This window comes from Vespula pensylvanica, chromosome 2 (assembly GCF_014466175.1).
Source record: "Vespula pensylvanica isolate Volc-1 chromosome 2, ASM1446617v1, whole genome shotgun sequence".
In the NCBI taxonomy this organism is placed as follows: Eukaryota; Metazoa; Arthropoda; class Insecta; order Hymenoptera; family Vespidae; genus Vespula; species Vespula pensylvanica.
In genome coordinates, this window is record NC_057686.1 from 8,130,038 (window position 1) to 8,149,620 (window position 19,583).

Consider the following 19,583-nt stretch of genomic DNA (forward strand, 5'->3'; position numbering starts at 1 on the left):
TTATAGAAATAGAAGTCTGATAAGTTCGCACGAAATATACGAAGGAGAAAATGAGCGAATGTACGTGCACTAAAGTGACGGGATAAGAAAAGGCAACAAGGACAGGCACGAAGGACAAAGCATAGTGCAAGGACCGTCCGCCGGTCAGACAGGCAAGGTAGGCAGGCAACAAGCGAGGTAAGTAAAGCAAGCAAGGCGAACAAGCAAGGCAACGCCAGCAACCAGCCACCCGGCCAACCACCCAGTCGGCCTTCCAGCAAGTAGGGAGAGTCAGGAACGAGTCAGACGGACGAACGAACGCCAGTCTACCGTGGGCGCACGTCGCGACACCACGTGTATTTCTCTGCTCGTGTATCTCTCCGTTCTAGTCCGCTTATTATCGCCCTTTATTCTTTTTCTTAATCGACTCGATGACTTCTATATTTCTCAACGACCTCAATTCATAGTGATCGTGCGATATTTTTTTCACGAATTAACTTTCTTCCGTTCTATCATAGTGTTCGCGAAGGGAGAATTATCGAGTTAATAAAACTTTGTGAGTTGTTTCAGTAGTGGTGTTACTTAAGAGAGACGGTGACGTTGTAATTCTGTTCTCAGCACAAACACGAGGAATCGATCCATGTTCCACGATCGCGCGAGTTCGAGGTAATAAAGGATTACGGGGCGAAAAACGGAAATTATAGCGCTCCTCCTCGTTTCGGTAGACGCGACAGCTTTCAACGGGACAGCTTTCTAAGCTCTTCTGTATTCGTAATTCATAGGATAATTTGCTTGCTACGTCGTATATACGACGTAGGGCATTATTTCTACTAAATCGTTTGGCCAACTAGGTTATCGAAGTACTATTTCCTTGAATGCTAGGGAAAAATAACAAATGTAACCGACCTACCCACCGGATCTCAAATATCTCACAATCGATATTACGCATTTTGTACAAATTATTGCGTATATCTACATGCTCGCGTTTCGACGTGAAAGTTTTTAACTATAAACGACAGTTGTTATTTTTAGGAGAATCAATATTTTATCTTTTTATTTTTGTAGTAATTTGTCCGGCGTAGATTCGGTGTTCCGTCGTATTGTTTTTTTCTTTTTTTTCTTTTTTTTTTTTTTTTTTTTGACAAAATCGACTTCGATCATTGTAAAGTGGACAAAATATTCGATAACCGCGCGTACGTTTTCCGCGGATGTTCCATTAAGCTCACGTCATTGTGACGATCACCATTTATTCAATGTCTCCACGTCGGAAAAAACTCAATTTCAAGGGGAGGGAGCACTAATTTTTTTCCACTCTCGCGCGATATCGCTCGCACCTGACGCTCTTCGTCCTACGGCGTTTGTAAAATATTTGTTACGATCGTTCGCGAACTACATTTTGCACGCAAGTACTCAACGACAGCAATTATTATAGAACTATTCTCGTTCGATACGAAGGAGTGTCGATTAAATACTCTTCTATCTATTATATCGTGAAAAAAGATTTTTTCTTCTTTTTTTTCAGATTCGTTTCTTTCATCCTCTCCGTTTTTTTCATCTTTCATTATCTCTCGTTAACTCTTTCTCGATAAGTTAACTACGAACCAATTCGATTAAAAATGAGAGACTTTAAACGAAAGCATCGAATAATGGAAATCATTTCGATTTATAAGTGAGTCGTTCATTTATTCTAATCAATACGCTCGATAGATGTATTGAAAAAGTCAAGATATGAAATCATTCGTAAGTTATGATATAGTTTATCGGTATGTAACCCCACTGGATAGGAAACTTTATCGATTATTTTAACGCGTTCGACGTTCAGTGTCGAATACGAATTATATATATATATATATATATATATATATATATATATATATTACTTATTCCCGTCGATCTATTCATTAAAATTTTCTTTTCGTATAAACTATCGTTGCTTTTCGAATTTTGTCGTAATATTGGGAAGGAGAGAAAGCGGTTAAATTAAATCTTACTACATTAACGTCGACCTAGAAAGAACAAAGGCGTTTGACGACGTTATTTCACATTAAAATTGACATGCCAATATCAAACTAGTTTCCCTACGATTTCAAAAACCATAAAATCTTATAACCTTCTACCTGACCTTTAATATGTATTCCGGTTCCACGTACATGCAATGCCGGCCAACTTTATATCATTTTAACTATGGTCATGATAGTTGTCAACACTATATGGATATTTCAACGTATTCTCTCGAGGCGTGAAAGTAAAATAGAGGAAAGGATGCATAGAAATAGTGAAACTTCTTTTAGAACGAATGACCTGTTTTAAAAAGTTTTTCTTTTATCCCTGTTCCTTTTTTTCCTAATTACGTGGCATAGATTTATTATCATAGTAATTTTGATTAAGGCATTTAAGAAGCAAAGGAAAAAGCTAATGAAACCTTCAATTAATTTTAACGTGCATCTTTATGCTTTCCATTAATTCTTTAGGATTAAGAGTTCCAAGATGAAGTTAGAACTTTTGGAAATAATGTAAATCGGGAAAGGAATAGTCGTATCTGCTGTCGTAATAAATTGGCAAAGACGTTAAAACGTAAATACGAGAGAGTGACTGAATGTCTACTACTTGCTCCGTCAGCAGTCAAAGGAAAGTTTCAAGTAGGATATGTCCTTGACCACGAAAGGCAATTATAACTAATAAGAGGCTAGCAAAGTGAGACGTTTCTCTCGGTCTCTCTCCCTCAATCATATTAATCGTCAATATCAACGCTTAGGCTAGGCTATACCTATAATAGGTTAACCATTATGTAAACTCCTTTTAATCAAAATTATGGAGGAATGTTAGATAATAAATGAAACGTTTGTTTTCATCGTTGGTTATCTTTTGAAAAATCAATAACATTCGAGTATAAAAATAATAGAGTAATTAACTGAACTATCGCGTGAAAATTTCTCTTTTTCCTAAAAATATAAAAGAGCATCGAGCGATAAAAGAACAATCGTTTAGAATAATTAATCGTGCTTATATCGCGATTCTGTAAAAGGACAATTTGTTCAGTTTAAAATCTAGGGCTTGAATAGTAGATAAGATACGGCGTAAAAGGATTTATTTTTCTAATTTCGAAAATAATCAATTGCACAAGCGATCAATTTCATAGCAATTAATTTTTATTTCCGGCAAGTACAGCAGTTTTTAATCTGATGCAATAAACAATGAACGAAAGGATTGTGGTACATGTTACGAATATAGATAAAAATTAATTACGATCGACATTAAATTTCGATGAGATAATAAAAGAACGAAACATCAATCGTTATATTAATCTATTTGAAAATCGTAATTGAATCGTTCTTGAATCTTTTAGATAATATCTCAATGTCCACATAGCCTCGAAAGTTCATCGAATTTTCGAGGAGACCTAGCTGGTTTCCCGACAAAGTTGTTACAGATACGGGAAGCCGCTTGTAACTTTGTTATGGCGCAGTTTGCGAAAAGCGATTTGTTACGAATCGCGCGTTTCTCCGTAGATTTATGTAAATTTACTAAAATAAAATGAAGGATCATAGAGGAAAAGTAATTCGTCTTTTAAAGTGATAGCTTTATTTATAAAAATTGCGTACGATGCTTGTACGCCTTTACACTTGCCTATGTACGTATGCATGAACCGTTCCTCCTTGAAAGCTCCACTTTAAGCTGCTTTATACTCTTCGAATAGTAGAGGTGACCTCGGTAACCAACGAAAAAGCAAGCTCGAGCCGACTATTAGCGTGCTCATAAGTCTCGCGGAAATTTACTTGAAACATGCCTAAATATTTTCTTGGCCTCGGCCTAGCCTTTGAAACATTATCGTGCCCTCGCACGAATACCCGCTCTCTCGTGAAAGCACCCATTTGGATCGTTAGTAATTAAAAATCTCCCTTTGGCAAATCTTACTTTAAAATGTATCAAAGCTATCGCGATTTTATATTTTACGGCGTTTCTCGAAAATACCATGAATCGCTTATGAAACGATTGCGTATCGAATTTAGATTAAATTCCAACTTCGATTTAATCGTAATGTCGCGTAGATACAAATCGATTAGATCATGCTATAAATATCGAATTGGAATTTTAATTATTCTATGTAGAATTGATTTGCTTAAGTTCGTTGCAATTTCAACTCTTGATAATATCAAAGTTAACTCAAATAAATTTCCTAAGACGATCAACCTTCTATAGCCTGAAAGCTATCACGCTTTCATAATTTGTCGCGTTCGGTTAATTACACTGGATGATAGGTGCTATTAGAAAGTCCATAAAAGTACCGTCCCAGAAACTTTAGCTACATATATGCTTCCAACGTTGATACAAAGAGCTTATCAGGGAAACATAGTCGCACATTATTGGCAGAGGAAACTTTGAGCGAAATGAGGCAGAAAGGAACGAAAAGGAATGGATGCTGATGTTGTTTTACGGCAGTCTCTGTGCAAATACTATAGTATAAATTCCAAGTGGAAATATATAACACGACAAGGTAACGTACGTCACACGGTATCAATTATTCAAACCAATCTAAAGTACGGGCCGTACGTTGACCAACTATATTCGGAACTAATCTAACAAACTCGTAGGCATTCGAAGTCTGGGCTTTCCCTGTGCTATACCTCACCCTCGAAACTCTCCACGCCATCCCCACCACCGCCATTACTATCGTCATCACGCCGACACCCTTCTCGCAACTATTTATTCCTGATAAAAGCTATACTAAACTACAACTCGTTCGCTCCCTCGAGAGCAGAGAAGCAAAGCTTTCTAATGATAATAACTACAACAAACATTTGAGATTGCTTCGCTTTCTATTAAATCATCCTTGTGAGTCAACGTACACGCATTTGTCTACATGTACGTGTTACCACTTATACTGAATGACGTTTGGATGCGCTTAAGTTGAATGAAAACACGCGGGAAATTCATCCTTCGTAAATTTGTGGAAAGCAACATCAGGAGAGTAAGATAATTGTATCGTTTATTTCAAAATAATCTTTGTTATAGTTTTGCTTTCCGGTTCGCTTCGCCGGATATTCATGAACGTAAATGCATTTAGAGATAGCAGAACCTTTTACTATTAGCTGATTTAAAATCCAAGGTGAGAATAACATTTAAGACGACGCTACTATCTTCGGTAGGTGTGAGCAGAGGAGGAAAGGGTGACATAATATATACATAGAGAGCAGATACACTATAAGCGTGTACAGTCGTGAAACTTGGTACGCGCACTTGGAGCTAACTCAACGTGGTAGAACCTTCGTGCTCGATTAACCTCGACGCGCAGTCGGTATAAAATGCTTCCATATTACCACTGCTACGGAATCGTTGAAAGAAAAAAAAAAAAAATGGAAAAAGAGGAAGAAATCCTCAGGGAAATTCAAGAAGAAACGGAATCCACCTCTTCCAGTAGAGAAAATTCGTCGAAGGTGTTACAAAACTTTGGCCAGTGAAACAATTATATCTGCGCGTTTCGAGAAAGGTTCTCTCACGAGAGAAACGTAATAGGTGAAAAAATTAACAAAAAAAAAAAAAAAAAATTAAAAGAAGCGAAAGAGTAGCAAGTTTTTAATGCGAATCTCCCTTTCTCGATAAAATGTAATTTCAAATGATCGTTCACGCCCGCGTCTTGTTGATTTTTACTTAACCGAACCGCCGTCACCCTTGACGCCGTTCTTCTTTCCTACGAAGTCTTTGGGCTCTCGCTGGAAGTAATTTGGTTTCATGTTCACGTACGTTTTCGCAGTCACGCTGAATACACAGTGGCGAATGTATATACGTACATATGTATCAAGCTACATAAAGAGAATTATTCTCTCTTTTTCTTTTTTTCTCGTTTCTTCTATCTTCATCGCTGGACCGAGTCTGGAACGTTTGGATTTCATTCGATTTCAATAAAAGTTCGTTAAGCCGACGTTTAATATCGAACTACGGTTTCATATTTCTTTTTCTCTCTCTCTCTCTCTCCCTATTTCTCTTTCTCTCTCTTTCTCTCTCTCTCTTTTTATTTCTCTTTCTCTCTCCCTCTTTTTCTATTTCTCTCTTTTTCTCTTTCTCCCTCTCTCTCTCTCTCTCTCTCTCTCTCTCTCTCTCTCTCTCTCTTTCTCATTCTTTTTCTTTTACTCTCGATATTACTCGCATAGAAAGAACGCCAGCAGCAGCATCAGTAACACGTTGAAACTTTATTTTTGCTTGTCATTACTCACATTTATCGAGGAGATTCATCAGAGGATATTAAATGCAAAGTCGAGGAAGTATAAATAATTGGATAATTCGAGATTAAGCGAGAGAGAAAGAAAAAAGAAACAGAAATAATAAAAGAAACGTAATAGGTATTTGCATTGGCGAATATCGATTCGAGACACTTCAATATATTAGATGATTATAACATTCCTTTCTAAGAGATTTCCAAATAAAAGTACCTGATTCAGTTTTTGCATTGGAATATTCCATTCCAATTATACAGTTCAGAATTTTACTTTTTGTTAGGATACATATCATATACGATCAATAATGTTCTTTCCGAAAATATGACTTCATTAATTCACATTTAATTTATTAATCTCGATTGCGAACGTTGCAAAATGGGAAAACAGAGTTTGCTAAAAATAAATAAAATCGATTGAACATGTTATTTTCTTTCTCTTCTTTTTTTTATCTTTATTTTGTCCGGCACAAAAATCGCAACATCCTCCACGCTATCTGCCACTTGCAAGGATCAGCGACTTTTTGAATATTTATGGAGAAACGGCGATGGGTAAATCGTGAACGCATAATGTTTCGTTCCTCCACTTTTTACGTTACATTTTATGCTCTCTTTCTTTCTTTCATCTTCTTCCTAAGCGAAAAAAACAAAATGTTAAAAATATCTCGATGTTGCTTACGTAGAAGGAAAAGAGCGTTACGAAGGTAATTAACACTGAAAGAACAGTCTTATGACATAATCTTTAAAAGTTTGAAATGAATTATGTAATTTTTACGGAATTTTCCCTTTGAAATGATTTCATAGAGATTCACTACGAGAAAAAGAGAAAGAGAGGAGGAGAGAAATAGCAACACGTTATAGGAAAATTCTTTGATAGAGAGTTATTAAGAATACTCGCTTTACTTTGATTGCTTAAAGAAAAATATATCCAAATGTTAAATACGATTCCTTCAAGTAAAATTTTCAATTACATTAATAATCGGATGGGAAATAGGATAGTAATTTATTGGCAACGTGAAACGAGGAAAATGGTGCATAAAGCCTTAACGCATAGGCAAAACTAATTAACGCCGTAAACGTCGGTGGAATGTCGTTGAAATGTGCGAACGTTTAATCTATTAGCCAATAAACGAAATTAATTGAGTGAAGGAAACGATTAATACTCCTCCACTGGGACGATCCATCTCTGGGATAATATTAATGTACGATGTACTACTGAAATCGGCTGATATCCAGACTAAAACACACGAATAGCAATCGCATGCGAAAGGTAAATTCCTGACTACGAAAACACCCTCTCAGAAATAAAAAAAGTTGAAAGCTCGATGACGAAAGTTTCTCGGAGAAGGAGCGATCGTCGCTTGCGCCTGTGTGAACGATTTTGACGAGAAAATCCATGGAAGAGGGAGAAACGGTCGAATGGCGGAGTGGTGGCATAATGCGAGCTCCCATTGTAAATCCGTGGAAAGAAGGAATTCGGTGGTTCAAGGAAACGTGTGAAATAAAGACGACGAAAAAAAAGGAAAAGTTGACGAGAGGTAGAAAAGGATGATGTCGGTAAAAGAAGAGACAGATCCAAGGTAGAACGAGAAAGGAAGTTAGAGAAAGAGAGAAAACTACCCCTTCCATATATCTCGGTTATCTACGGGGATTGAAGATGGAATAAAGTTTGGCAGGAGTAGTGGGGGATAGAGGTATCTAGTGGTAGACGGCGAATAATAAAAAAGGGAACGGAAGAATCGCAGATTTAATAAAGGCTCCTTGAAAGCGTGCTAAGCGAAAACCGATTTCATTATACCGAGCTGTCCTCCTCTCCGATTCATTCGCGCTTTCCACGGGATGCTGACTTGCTCGAGATTCCACGTCTTTTCTTTTCCTTCGGACCTTTCTTTAACCATTCCTTTTTTCCCCAGGTACAGAAAAAATGTGCCATCGAGATCACGTGAGTTTACGAAGAACACCGAGAGAAGGTTAATCGAATCGTCGAATAATTATGATGAATCGAGTTTCGACTCCGACCCCTTAGCTGAACTTTCTCAGTTAATTGAAAAATCTATAAATATCCGCTTGGATGATTTTGCCCACAACGAGGGCAATTATTCGTAAAATCGTGATCAGGTATCCAACTACAGAGGATAATCACCATAAATCAGATCGAAGTAGAATATCGAACACCATTTCGTGAGTCACCCTTCTCCACTCCATTTTTCTCTTCGTTCCATTCTTAATTCCCTGATTATAATCGCGAAGTAGGAGCAGTTTTCCAGTTGACATTAGAACGAACTTTTCGAGGTTCCGAGGCAATCATCGTTTTGGGAAATCAAGTTCACTGTAGTACCACTCGTTCTCTCATCTGGAAGGTTCGGCCGATAATTAAGAAACTTCCGTCGTTGCGTCTTGAAGATTTGATCCTTTCTAACGCTCTCTCTCTCTCTCTCTCTCTCTCTCTCCCCCCTCTATCTCTTTCTCTCAATAGCCTCCTCTTCTCCAGTAGTCGAGATTCGTCTAAACATAGTTCCACTCGGAGTTTCCGAGAGTAGGTGGAGAAAAGAGGTAGCCAAAGGGAGAGGTTGTTCTCATGTCAAAGTAGTTTCTCTAGGCTTTCTCTCTCTCTCTCTCTCTCTCTCTCTCTCTCTCTCTCTCTCTTTCTCTCTCTTCCGAAAACTACCATGAGCTGTCCACAGAGACACTCTGCATATTCATGTCACCGAAGGCACAAATCGTACCGTTTGCTGTGGTAAACTGGTTTTGGTGCTTCCTAAATCAATGTCAGACCGTAGACATGTTCTCTTCGGCTCGCACTTCCTCACCTTGCCGTTGATAATTACCAGTTTCGCGGTCGAATGGTTTATTTAAATAAAATGGATCATTTTTATTGGAGACATTTAAACGAAAAAAAAAATATAAAGTCTGAAAAAAGAAAAAAGCGAAAAAATCATGCGTTAAAAGCGCCGGTTCGTTAGAAATATATTTTAAAATTTTGTACATTAAATCAAATATTTGTAGTAAATACGTGTAAAATTTATTGTTTATTCTGAACGATTAAACTTTACATATCTATTCGGCTTTGAATTACAGCGATCTTTCGATAGTCGATTCGAGGATAACACGAAAATCAGGATGGATAAAAGCTAAGCTTCGATCGTGTTTCGCGTTAACGATCGAACACTAATTATACGCGATATAATGTTTTACGATACGCGCAAATTACGGGCTTGACGGTACGAAGTGGAATAGAGGAAGAGGATAGAACAAGGACGCGGCAGTACACTTGTAACGCGACGATATACGCGATAATATCGCGTTCGCACGTGGCCATCCATGCCGATACTGAATTACGATCGGTAACAATCGCCGTTGAAAATCAATTACAAGCGGTATTACAACGTTCGAGCGTGAAATTCACCGTTCCGCCTCGGTCCGATACCTTTCATTCGTTAATTAATCGCTCGTTTGGTATACGCGTCGAACGAAAAAGAAAATATCTTTTTTCTCTCTTTTGTTCCAGTGTTCAAGAAGAAATTGGCGTGATCTCGAGAGAAGCAACGTCGTCTCATCGGATATCGAGCGCTATTATTAGCTACGAATGACGATCGCACGGCTGAAAGATTAATGAAGATGCTTCGATGAAGCGATCGAAGTGAGTTTTTTTCTAATAAACGATCGTTTTAATTGTATTTTCTTATAAATTTCATCTAGAAGAAAATTTCTATATAAATTAATATCTCCCGTAGGTATGTTCTCATATTTATTAGAGCCTCTTTCCAAAAATTTAAAAGAAAAATATTTCTTGTATCTACTACTTGTGAAAATATATGCGTTGAGCGATTTCTTTTTCTTTGGTCAAAAAAAAGGAACATGAAAGCTTAATTAAGACGAAAGTCCGTTTCTAAAAAGAAAACTGAAAGAAAGAAGCGAACTATCGATTAAAAACGACGTAGCAATGACCCAAGCTCAAAAATCATTGTACAAACTTTGTCGTCAAATTGAAAAGTCTTCTTTCGTCAAGAGGCAACGTAAAGGCGTCGTTTTATCTCAAAAAGTTTCGAAAAAAACGAACAAGATCCTCTTTCTTTCAATCTCTTTCCTTTTCTCACATTGCAATGACTGAGAAACCTTAAAATTCTACGGACTAATTGCAAACAGCGTAGATTATTCTAAAGATCTACTTAAATATTCTTAAATTTGGAATATGTAAATCTAAAAAAAAATAGTTTCTTTCTATACACACAAAAGTATATGTATATGTATATGTGCATATATATATATATATATATATATATATATATATATATATTCACGTTGAACGCTTAAAAATTTGATTCAACCTCTTCTTCGTTTTCGTGGAAGCTTTTCGTCGCTTGGAAATGAGCTTGGAGAAGTAAAAAAAGAACAAGAGAAAGAGGGAGAGAGACACAAGAAGAGAAAGAGAGAGAGAGAAAGCTGGAAGCTCGTAGAATAAAGTAATCGAGGAGTTACGTGGTGTCGCTTAAGTTTCACGAAGTAATAACAATAATGAACGAGTCGGCGACCGTGAAATTAGTTTTTGATTGAATTATACTGTTTGAACTGAGGCGACCTTTCTCCTACTCTTTAACCATCTGTAATTTTTTTCTCTTTCCCTTCCTCTATTTTCATACAACGTGTATGTCCTAATTCCGTAAATAAATCGCGAAACTAACGTGTAAAAAAGAATTCGCAGTGTCGAGTATTCGTTTATCATTAGTGATTATTTCGCCTATTAAAAAGGAGAGAGATACGATAAGAAAAGTAATGAAAAAGAAAGAATCCTTTGTAAAACAAAGATACGATGATAAAAAGAATTCCAAATTGGCATAGCACATCTTATGAGATACGTAACACTTTTTCACTGATAGGAAATTCAATGAATGGTATCAAATGTTTATTAACAGGCTTAATAACTAATTAGTGTTCGCCTTGAAACACGTTGCAATACGCATTCATGGTATAGCAAAGTGCGTAAATCCACATAATGCTCGCAGGTGCACACTTATAAACGTGTATATACATGTATGTATTGAGCGTGTGAATATAGATATATATATATATATATACACATATATATATGTATATATATATATACATGTATATATGAATATTCGTTGGTAAATACGCGCCAATTGCATTAGCCTCGTTTCAACGATGGACACTTCCTCTTACCACGAGTTACCAAGTCCACGAGTTACATCCGGCTAAACTATCCACGTCCGTCCGCTCGTCTGGTCTCTCTCCCGAAATTAGTTCTGCTTTAGTGCGTAGAGCGATTTAACAATAAACGACAATAGGAGTATAAGAAACAAACACAAAATCTTCAGTAAGAATTAAGAAATAAATAGATTCGTCTTTTCTTTCTTTTTTCGAACGTAACACATATGTTAACATGGGAAAAAAATAATATAAAAGTGAAATTTTTGAAAAATTTTTATTCATTGACAATACATTATCAAGTGTGCTTTTCTTAAAATCTCTTTTTCGTAAGAAGAACGTGCTTTCTATGTAATTAATTTAAAATAACAACGGAACGTTATAAGAAATTGGAAAAAGATAACGGTAATCTCTTAATAGACTTTTAAGGTACGTATCAAACAACGAAATAGGATTCTTCAACAGAAAGGAAATCGAATGGGTTTTCGAACGTCTTTCAAAGTAAAGAAAGAAAAAAGAGAGAATGAAAGGAGAAAACATTTGATTTCACTGAAAGAGAGACAGCTCCCTTTCAAAAAACGATTCAACTTTGGCACGAGCTTCTTGGCTCGATCTCGCAAAAGGCTCTCCATTTTCTCTAATCGAGAATTAACCCTCTTGGCCACGATAAATTATCGCGATTATTGGAACCCTTCCAAGCTGTGGCACGCGGACATTCTCTTGGGGTGGTTCTTAATGCACAAAACGAAACGCCCCTTTGCTTTACGGCGACGATAATAGCGTTCGTCCAAAATATTATCCGTCGACCACACTTGCCATGAATTCGTCGCTAACATAAAGGATAGCATCGCTTCTGAAAAAGATCTCGATAACCGTACTCTCTTTTTATCACTCTTACGTTCATAATCTATAGCACTTTGTACTTTTCCTCGCTTTCAGGGTACAAGCAACGACCATTCTTCGTACCCGCATTTACGGAAAATCCCTGCGAAAACGGCGAGAACTTTCCGACGATATCTAACATGTCCACTCTAAAGGAGCAAGAAAGAGGGAAAAGAGAAACGGGCAATAAATTCTAGAATAGTGTTAGTCGATATCGCGTTAACTTCGAATCGAATAAGTGGGTCAAGGCGTTCATAGACTACTACATATTCTAAGACCTTAGAAAGTTGTAAGAGATATATTTTTATTACGTAGGGAAGATTTGATAGACCGATATTTCTCGTATTATCCCACAGAACATAAATTTTATAAACCATTTCATCGAGTATCCTATGTTCGCACGAAATAATATAGATTATAGAGTATCGAGGTTGCGTATTTCACATGTAACAGCAAGCACAAATGCTAGCAGGTAAATTCAAAACTCATATTAACGCACAGCCGACGTCTCCCGAGCTTTACCCATGATCAGAGCTTCCAATTATCTACGAATTAGCAATTATAGCTGGCCGAAACTACGGCTATTAAACGTTCCGTTCAATTTAATGATAATACCGTGCATTGCTATCTACTGTTCTAGGTCGTTCGGATTCGAAGGGAAGGATAGTAGATTTATGTTATCCTCTTAAATGACGTTGCTCGTAGTTCACACTCCGATTTACAATCACCTATCAACCGATTCTAATCGAAGATTCCATTTAATTCTAACGCTATTAATATATCCAATAAAACTTTTTACACATTGTCATAAAATAGAAGGAATATAAAATTCACAGTTCGAAAAAAAATATAAAAGTTTTTTTCTCTCGAATCGATATCCTTTTTGTAAATTTTAACAATGGTATCACCACAAGAGAAATAAGAAAGAAAGAAAGAAAGAAGAAGAGACGATTTCGATTTCCATTAATCATCTTCGCGGTTATCTTTGATTTCTTCAAGCACGTTACGTCACGGTTCGCCGAATTATTACTTCCTTCTTTTCCCTTTTTCTTCCTTCCTCTCGCACAAAGAACCAACTGAAAACAACGTCGGTAAGAAACGAAGCTGGTAAAGGAGACAATATAGCTTTTCCCTTCTTCCCGTACTTGTTCGAGTGGGCTCCTGTAAAGGATGCGATTACCATTTTATCGAGTCTGATTTGCGAGCAATTTACACGAAGCCTCACTTAGAAGACGATACTTTTCTCCCCAAACAAAGAGATCCTTTTCCCTTCCTTTTCTCTTCTTTTTTTCTTTTCCTCGTGAATTTCGATGAATCCGACTAAATTAATAATAAAAGAAAAAAGTATTGCTATGTTATTAAAATTATTCGCTACGCGTATAGGAACGATCGATTCAGCTTAAAATCTTTACAAACGAATCCGGAGAATGTACGGACCATTAATATCGCCCACGATATGTATATTTACTGCTGATGGTGATGGGAGATAACAAACGTATGGTTATCGCGACACGCGATAAACCCACCCCTTCAACTCGCCTTCGTAATACGTGTCCTCGTTACCCCGAACTCGTAACAAGAAAAAAATGTATAAAACTTGTCGTTCGAGTACAAAGAACGTAGGAAACTCGTTAATGCTTATCATTTAATACATTAAAAATCATTCGAGTGCAGCTTTGTAAATCGTTTCTATCCATCTGGATTTGCCCATTCGTTTATTCGCTCATTCGATAAAAACCATGAAATCATAGAGTTTAAAAAAAAAAAGATACGGAATTCCGACGATTTTTTATATTTTAAAATATCGACAAAAAGAAAAAAAACAGAAGGAAGTTATATAGAAAATTACTTCACCGAACGCTTCTATCATTCTCAAAAAATATTTTAATTTATTTCGCATTGTGATTTAGTGATATATCATGAAGAAAAAACCAAAGAATTTTATTCGAATTTTTTCGTAGCTTTGTGAAATCAAAACGTTGATTACAAACGATCTCCATTTCGAGCTATTGCAATTGTTTATTACTTAAGATTGAAGTATATAGGATAATAAATAGAATAATATTATTGACAATCAAAGCTTCTTAAAGACTATTGATCGAGCAGTGAAGGAGAAGATATGTCAGAAATCAAAATCAGAAGAGTAACACATATATATATATATATATATATATATATAGAGAGAGAGAGAGAGAGAGAGAGAGAGAGAGAGAGAGAGAGAGAGAGAGAGAGAGTTCTCCAATGATTCTGAAATGGCAATGCGTGCAAACAGCGTCGAAGTGACAAATTTCAATTTCGCGCGGCGATCTTCCGATGTTTACCGGTATCTCATGGTTCACATCGATATCACGAATTTCATTAGTACTCTCTTCTCTGTTTGCCGCTAGCCTACGGATGTACGATAATGTCCACATAAACCAATTTCGATCATAAACAGTAATCGAACTATATACATACCTATATATGCATACCTGTATGTATATGAGTGTGTGTATGTGTGTGTGTTGAAAGAAAATGTCAGCAAACAGGGGATTTAATTATTTTAACGCGAAACGCGTCAAACGGAAAACCGGTTCCCTCCGAACGATGCGATGCGATGATTATTCGAGCCAACAATCGTTCCTATCGAAATTAATCGGAAACGGGATTTCGATAGAATTATATGAACAGCGCAACCTCTATGACTTCAGCACGTTTATCATTTTTTTTCAATAACTACAAATCTTACAGATAACATCGAAATAATTGTGAAAATATCTTAGTCAGAATATTCGTCACAATAGTCTTAATAAATAAATTCAATTTAATTGAAGATTATATAGCGACCGAACATTTTCCATCTCGAACTAACGATCCCGAACTAACGATCTCTCAAACGACGAATCATTCGTACGACGCTCGAAACTCAACTGAAACTCCCAACCTGCCAGTGGGTATTATAAATTGATTTGCTCGGCTACGGCGATGATTAAGTGGCGTGATTTGAACGCGTGGCTCGCGTGAGAATCCGATTAGGCGAATTTAAAAGCGATGGGAAAGGTTCGTTGCAAATTCGGAACGTGACACGGGAGATAGTCGGAAGGGGAGCCGTATGGGGGTTGGGAGTTAGGGGTAGGAGATAGTCCGTATATCGGGAGTAAAGGGCGGGGAATTCGAAGAGAAGGGACCTGGAAATCGCGTGTTAGAGGGTGCGATGGACGGACGTGCTAGCCGGTGGCCTTGCAATTACCATTCATTACTTTGTTGGGGCCAATTGACATAACTGATTGGTATTCGGCACCCACACAAGCCTCAAAGGACCACCAGCCTGTCTCCCTTCTCCTACTCTCTCTCCCTCGCAATGGCGGCTAGGCTCAACAAGGCCGAAGGGAGCTAATGCAGTTAGCCATGTCTGCATCGCGAACTCTATACGATCCTGACGGTCTAACCACCATTCCCTTCGTCTCCTCTTGTACTTCGCTCCACGTACTTGCTCTGAATGAGCAAGTTCACATATTTGAATCAGTGTACCTGCTGGTATGTAGATATACATAGTATCTACTTTACGTTTAATTAACGATTTACCTTATGTACGGAGAATGAATTATATTTCTTATTAAATTTCAGATATAGAGAAATCTATAGGATAAACTGTAATTATTTAGAAAACATAGTCGTACGGGGTGCTATCGTCGATTTATTCCACAAGCGACGTCATATAAATTACATCAACGAGGAAGTTCGCGGAGACTTTCTTTTCAGGATGGCAAGGAGACCGAGGATAGAGGGTTAGGTTGGAGAGTAAGAGAGAAAGAGAAGTACGACTTTCTTTATACCTTAGCCTTCACGTTTTGCCACATTTTCCCTCGGCTCTTTCCTTCCTTCCTTTTACCTTCGTGGCTAGCTACCATCGCTAGGCAGTATTTCCGTTGGTAAGAGTTGGGCGGAGAATGGAAAGTTAGCAGATAAATAGTGGCTAATACTTCACAAGAACCGGTCTTTCCTTCCGTTACTACCGCCATTGCGATATTCCTTTCGCATACCTATCTTCGCAACAATTTTAGACCCACTTATTCCATTCTTTGAGAGAGAAGAGTTATCGTAGAATTTGACAATATTACTGGCAGTTCTAGTCGAAATTCTTGGAAGGAAAAGAAAGGAAGAAAGGTAGAGAGAGGGCGAGAGATACAAAGAAAACGATTCAACGAATAAAGAGTGTTAAAATATGAAAAAGAAGAATAGAGAGGGAAAATAACATTTGTTGTTCCATGAAGTTGTACAAAACGAACGAAATCAAATAATATTCCAAGTTGATTCACGATTTCCTTGTTAAAAAGATAAAAAACTAAAAACAAAAATTAATCCTGGATATAGAAATAGAAAATTCCTAGAGGAAGATCATTATATTCTCACCTATTTGTAAAGCATACAAAAAGTCGGTATTAAGCTAATCTGAGGTAATGAACGTCATAAAAAAGTATATCTAACATGGAAAACTGTTGTAAGAGACGACACGCTAGAGTCTACTTCTCATTAGCAAGGCGATTTTCATTTCTTCGTGTAAACTGGATCGGACGAATAAACCGTTTGGTTACCTATTAATACGAATTTTTGGAAGTTTGCCAAAATAGTTTGTACTTTCTAGCAAACGAATGCTTTCTTTGAAAAACGAAAAAGAGCAAAAGCAAAACGCTCGTTTTATTCTCCTCTATTTTCTCTTTCTCTTTCTCTCTCTTTCAACTTTCCCTATTTGCAGAGATAGCATCTTTCTATTAATTGTCGAATAAATCCTAATTTCTTTGATCTTTACTTATACTGTGTTAGTCGTTTGTTATACTTTACTTATACTGTGTAGTTCGTCTGTGTAGACGAATTTATATACGTTGACTTGAAAAAGGTTGAATAAAACCGATTGTCACATTTAAAAGATTAATCGTAGATATTGAATCTGCAATTAGAAAGTCAAGATCTTCTTTCGCCTCTTATCTATCGCTACCTCTCTCAATATCCACGAGCAGCGTACCAATTAACCGTTGACAATCGGTACGCCGAACTCTCGGACCATTTTCCCTCTAGTATTTCGATCGGTGCCGATAGCACTTTTGAAAAGCCCTGCCTAATTCGAGCCGATGTCATTAATGTCCGTGATTCAGCTATAAATTATTCAGGGTAATTGGATTCGGGCTACGCATAAAATCTACCAGGCAATATCGTTCCTATCCGTGACAGAGAACAACGATCTCTCGCCTCCTCTCTTCCTCATGTTCTCCGTACTACGCGAAAGAGAACGAGCATACGCAGCAAGCGAAACCAGAGCAAAGAGGATTGATCATGTTTTCTCTATCTTTCTCTTTCTCATTCTCTTTTTGTCTCTGTTTCTTCATGCGTCTCTCCCTCTTATATCGTTTTTCTCTCCATCCCTATCTATCACTCCGTCTACCCGTTTTTCTCCCTTTTTCTCTCAGGAAGTGTGGCTTATGCCGTGCGTCGAAGTACAATGTAAATCGCTACTACCACTGGCTGCACAATTAGGTACGGCAATATTTACTATTTGCCAATATGGCGATAGCTTAGCGTCCCCGTTAACCCTCTTCTCTTCCGTCAACTCCTTCTCCATACCAAAGCTAGCAATGCCATACTATTGCCTCTACTATTGCTGCTGTAACACGCGATAACAATCCTCGGTCGTATGTTCGGCACAATCGGAGATTGTCCAGCCGAATCAAACGCACGATCTGCTCGCTTGAGCGAATCTTGCTTCTCTGAATGCAGTATTTCCAATGATTCGTGTCTTAATGAAGCTTACTGTTTCAAACTATAACTCGACGAAGTTGAAGGAATTAGATATACTCGTGAGAGTTAGTTCGTTAGAAAATGAAAATCGATTGTAGGTTATTCGGAAAGAGCGTATAACATTAACCAAATAAATGAAGAAATGTATTAAGTGTATTATTTGACTCGTTAAAAAAGTATATCTCTTGGATATCCTAAAATCGATAAGTTAGAAAGAAAAAAAGAAAAGGAAAGAAATAAAAAGAAAAGAAAGAATAAGTTTTACAGTTAAATATTTTTTAGTGAACGCAACAACGAACAACCCTGACTCGCAGCGGTATGTTCTTTCGAGCAAAACGTTGCCAGCATTTCAGTCTACAGCATTGTGCGCCTCGACTACGTTTCGTTGCGATACGTTTTACGCGTAGAATAAAGAAAAAAAATTTTTTTAGTCCAGCGTACTACTGAAATTTAAAAAAAGGGTAGGAACAAAAACAAGATCATCGAACGAAACGAAAAATATTACATTGTTTCTTTTCGAATTTCGTCACGTCTTTGCTCGCCATCAAAACTAATGAAATGACAAAGATGACTGTCGTGTCAATTAATGAAAGGAAAAGCTACAAATGACTCGAATGAAGTTGCTATATTTAATCATACGTTTTATTCAAAGTTCTCGGTACGAAGAAAGCCCTTTGATACGGTTACAACTCTTACTAAGGTTTTCGAAGGGTGACGAAATGGTGTTGAAAAGGAACGAGTATAAGGAGAGAAGGAAAAGGAATAAAAAACGAAAGAAAGAAGAAAACGAAATCTAGCGAAGACCGTTAGAAATTCGGTAGACATGAATCTTTTGCTTTAACACGGCTTCGGATCTACGGATTGTTCGCATGGATATACGAGCAAAGATTAAAACACTAGTAATTTCGTGCTAAGATATGGAAACGCCATGGAGTTACGAAAGTATGCGTAGTCGGATTTCGTGAAATCGTAGAGTTATTCGAGAATGACGGCGGTATACAGTTAAAAGGGTATCCATAGCTACTTTCGACGAGAGAAACTACCACTCTCCGTGGATACCTTCATTATAAATATTTACGAACCGAGGATTCTCCTGTTCGAAGCTGGAAACGCGCATATTATGCGGATTCGTTGAATCGAAAAGTGTTTCTCTTAGGACGACTTTGTGACAAAGGATAGGAATTCAAAGATTAAAACGATTATATAAACAGTACATTATTCTATTTATTTGTAAAATAAGACAATTGACAAGAATTGATTAATATAATGAAATTAAAAAGTAATTTTGCATTAAAAGACATTTGGAGATACGAGAATAACGGAAGCAGATCCAGGCAAAACATAAGAAGATGTTTTGATTTTGCTACCATTGTTGATGTTAGATCCAACACTGGCAGTATAAACAACCAGTTGTTCGGGTATGTTCAACCACGTTCTGGCATCAACTTGAACAGCGGAGTTTGAGAAATTGACTAGTAAGACTACGGTTGATCCTGAAAGTCTGCGTACAACGCCCAAAACTTTCTCGGTAACAAGGATAACTTCGAGGGATCCATGCGCGATAATAGGCTTT

At 37.2% G+C, this 19,583-nt stretch overlaps 1 protein-coding gene across 3 annotated transcripts in view; it reads left to right on the forward strand.

Moving 5' to 3' along the window:
* Positions 1-284: 284 nt before the first annotated feature.
* The window catches only part of LOC122637657 (protein artichoke-like), a 47,733-nt gene continuing 28,434 nt past the window's right edge, over positions 285-19,583 (forward strand). For 2 of the 3 annotated variants that reach the window (XM_043829941.1, XM_043829940.1), the window contains exons 1-2: positions 285-645; positions 9,699-9,830. The gene's annotated coding sequence lies outside the window, so the exon portion shown is untranslated. The remainder of the gene's footprint in view (positions 646-9,698; positions 9,831-19,583) is intronic. The other variant, XM_043829943.1, reaches the window with a different exon arrangement.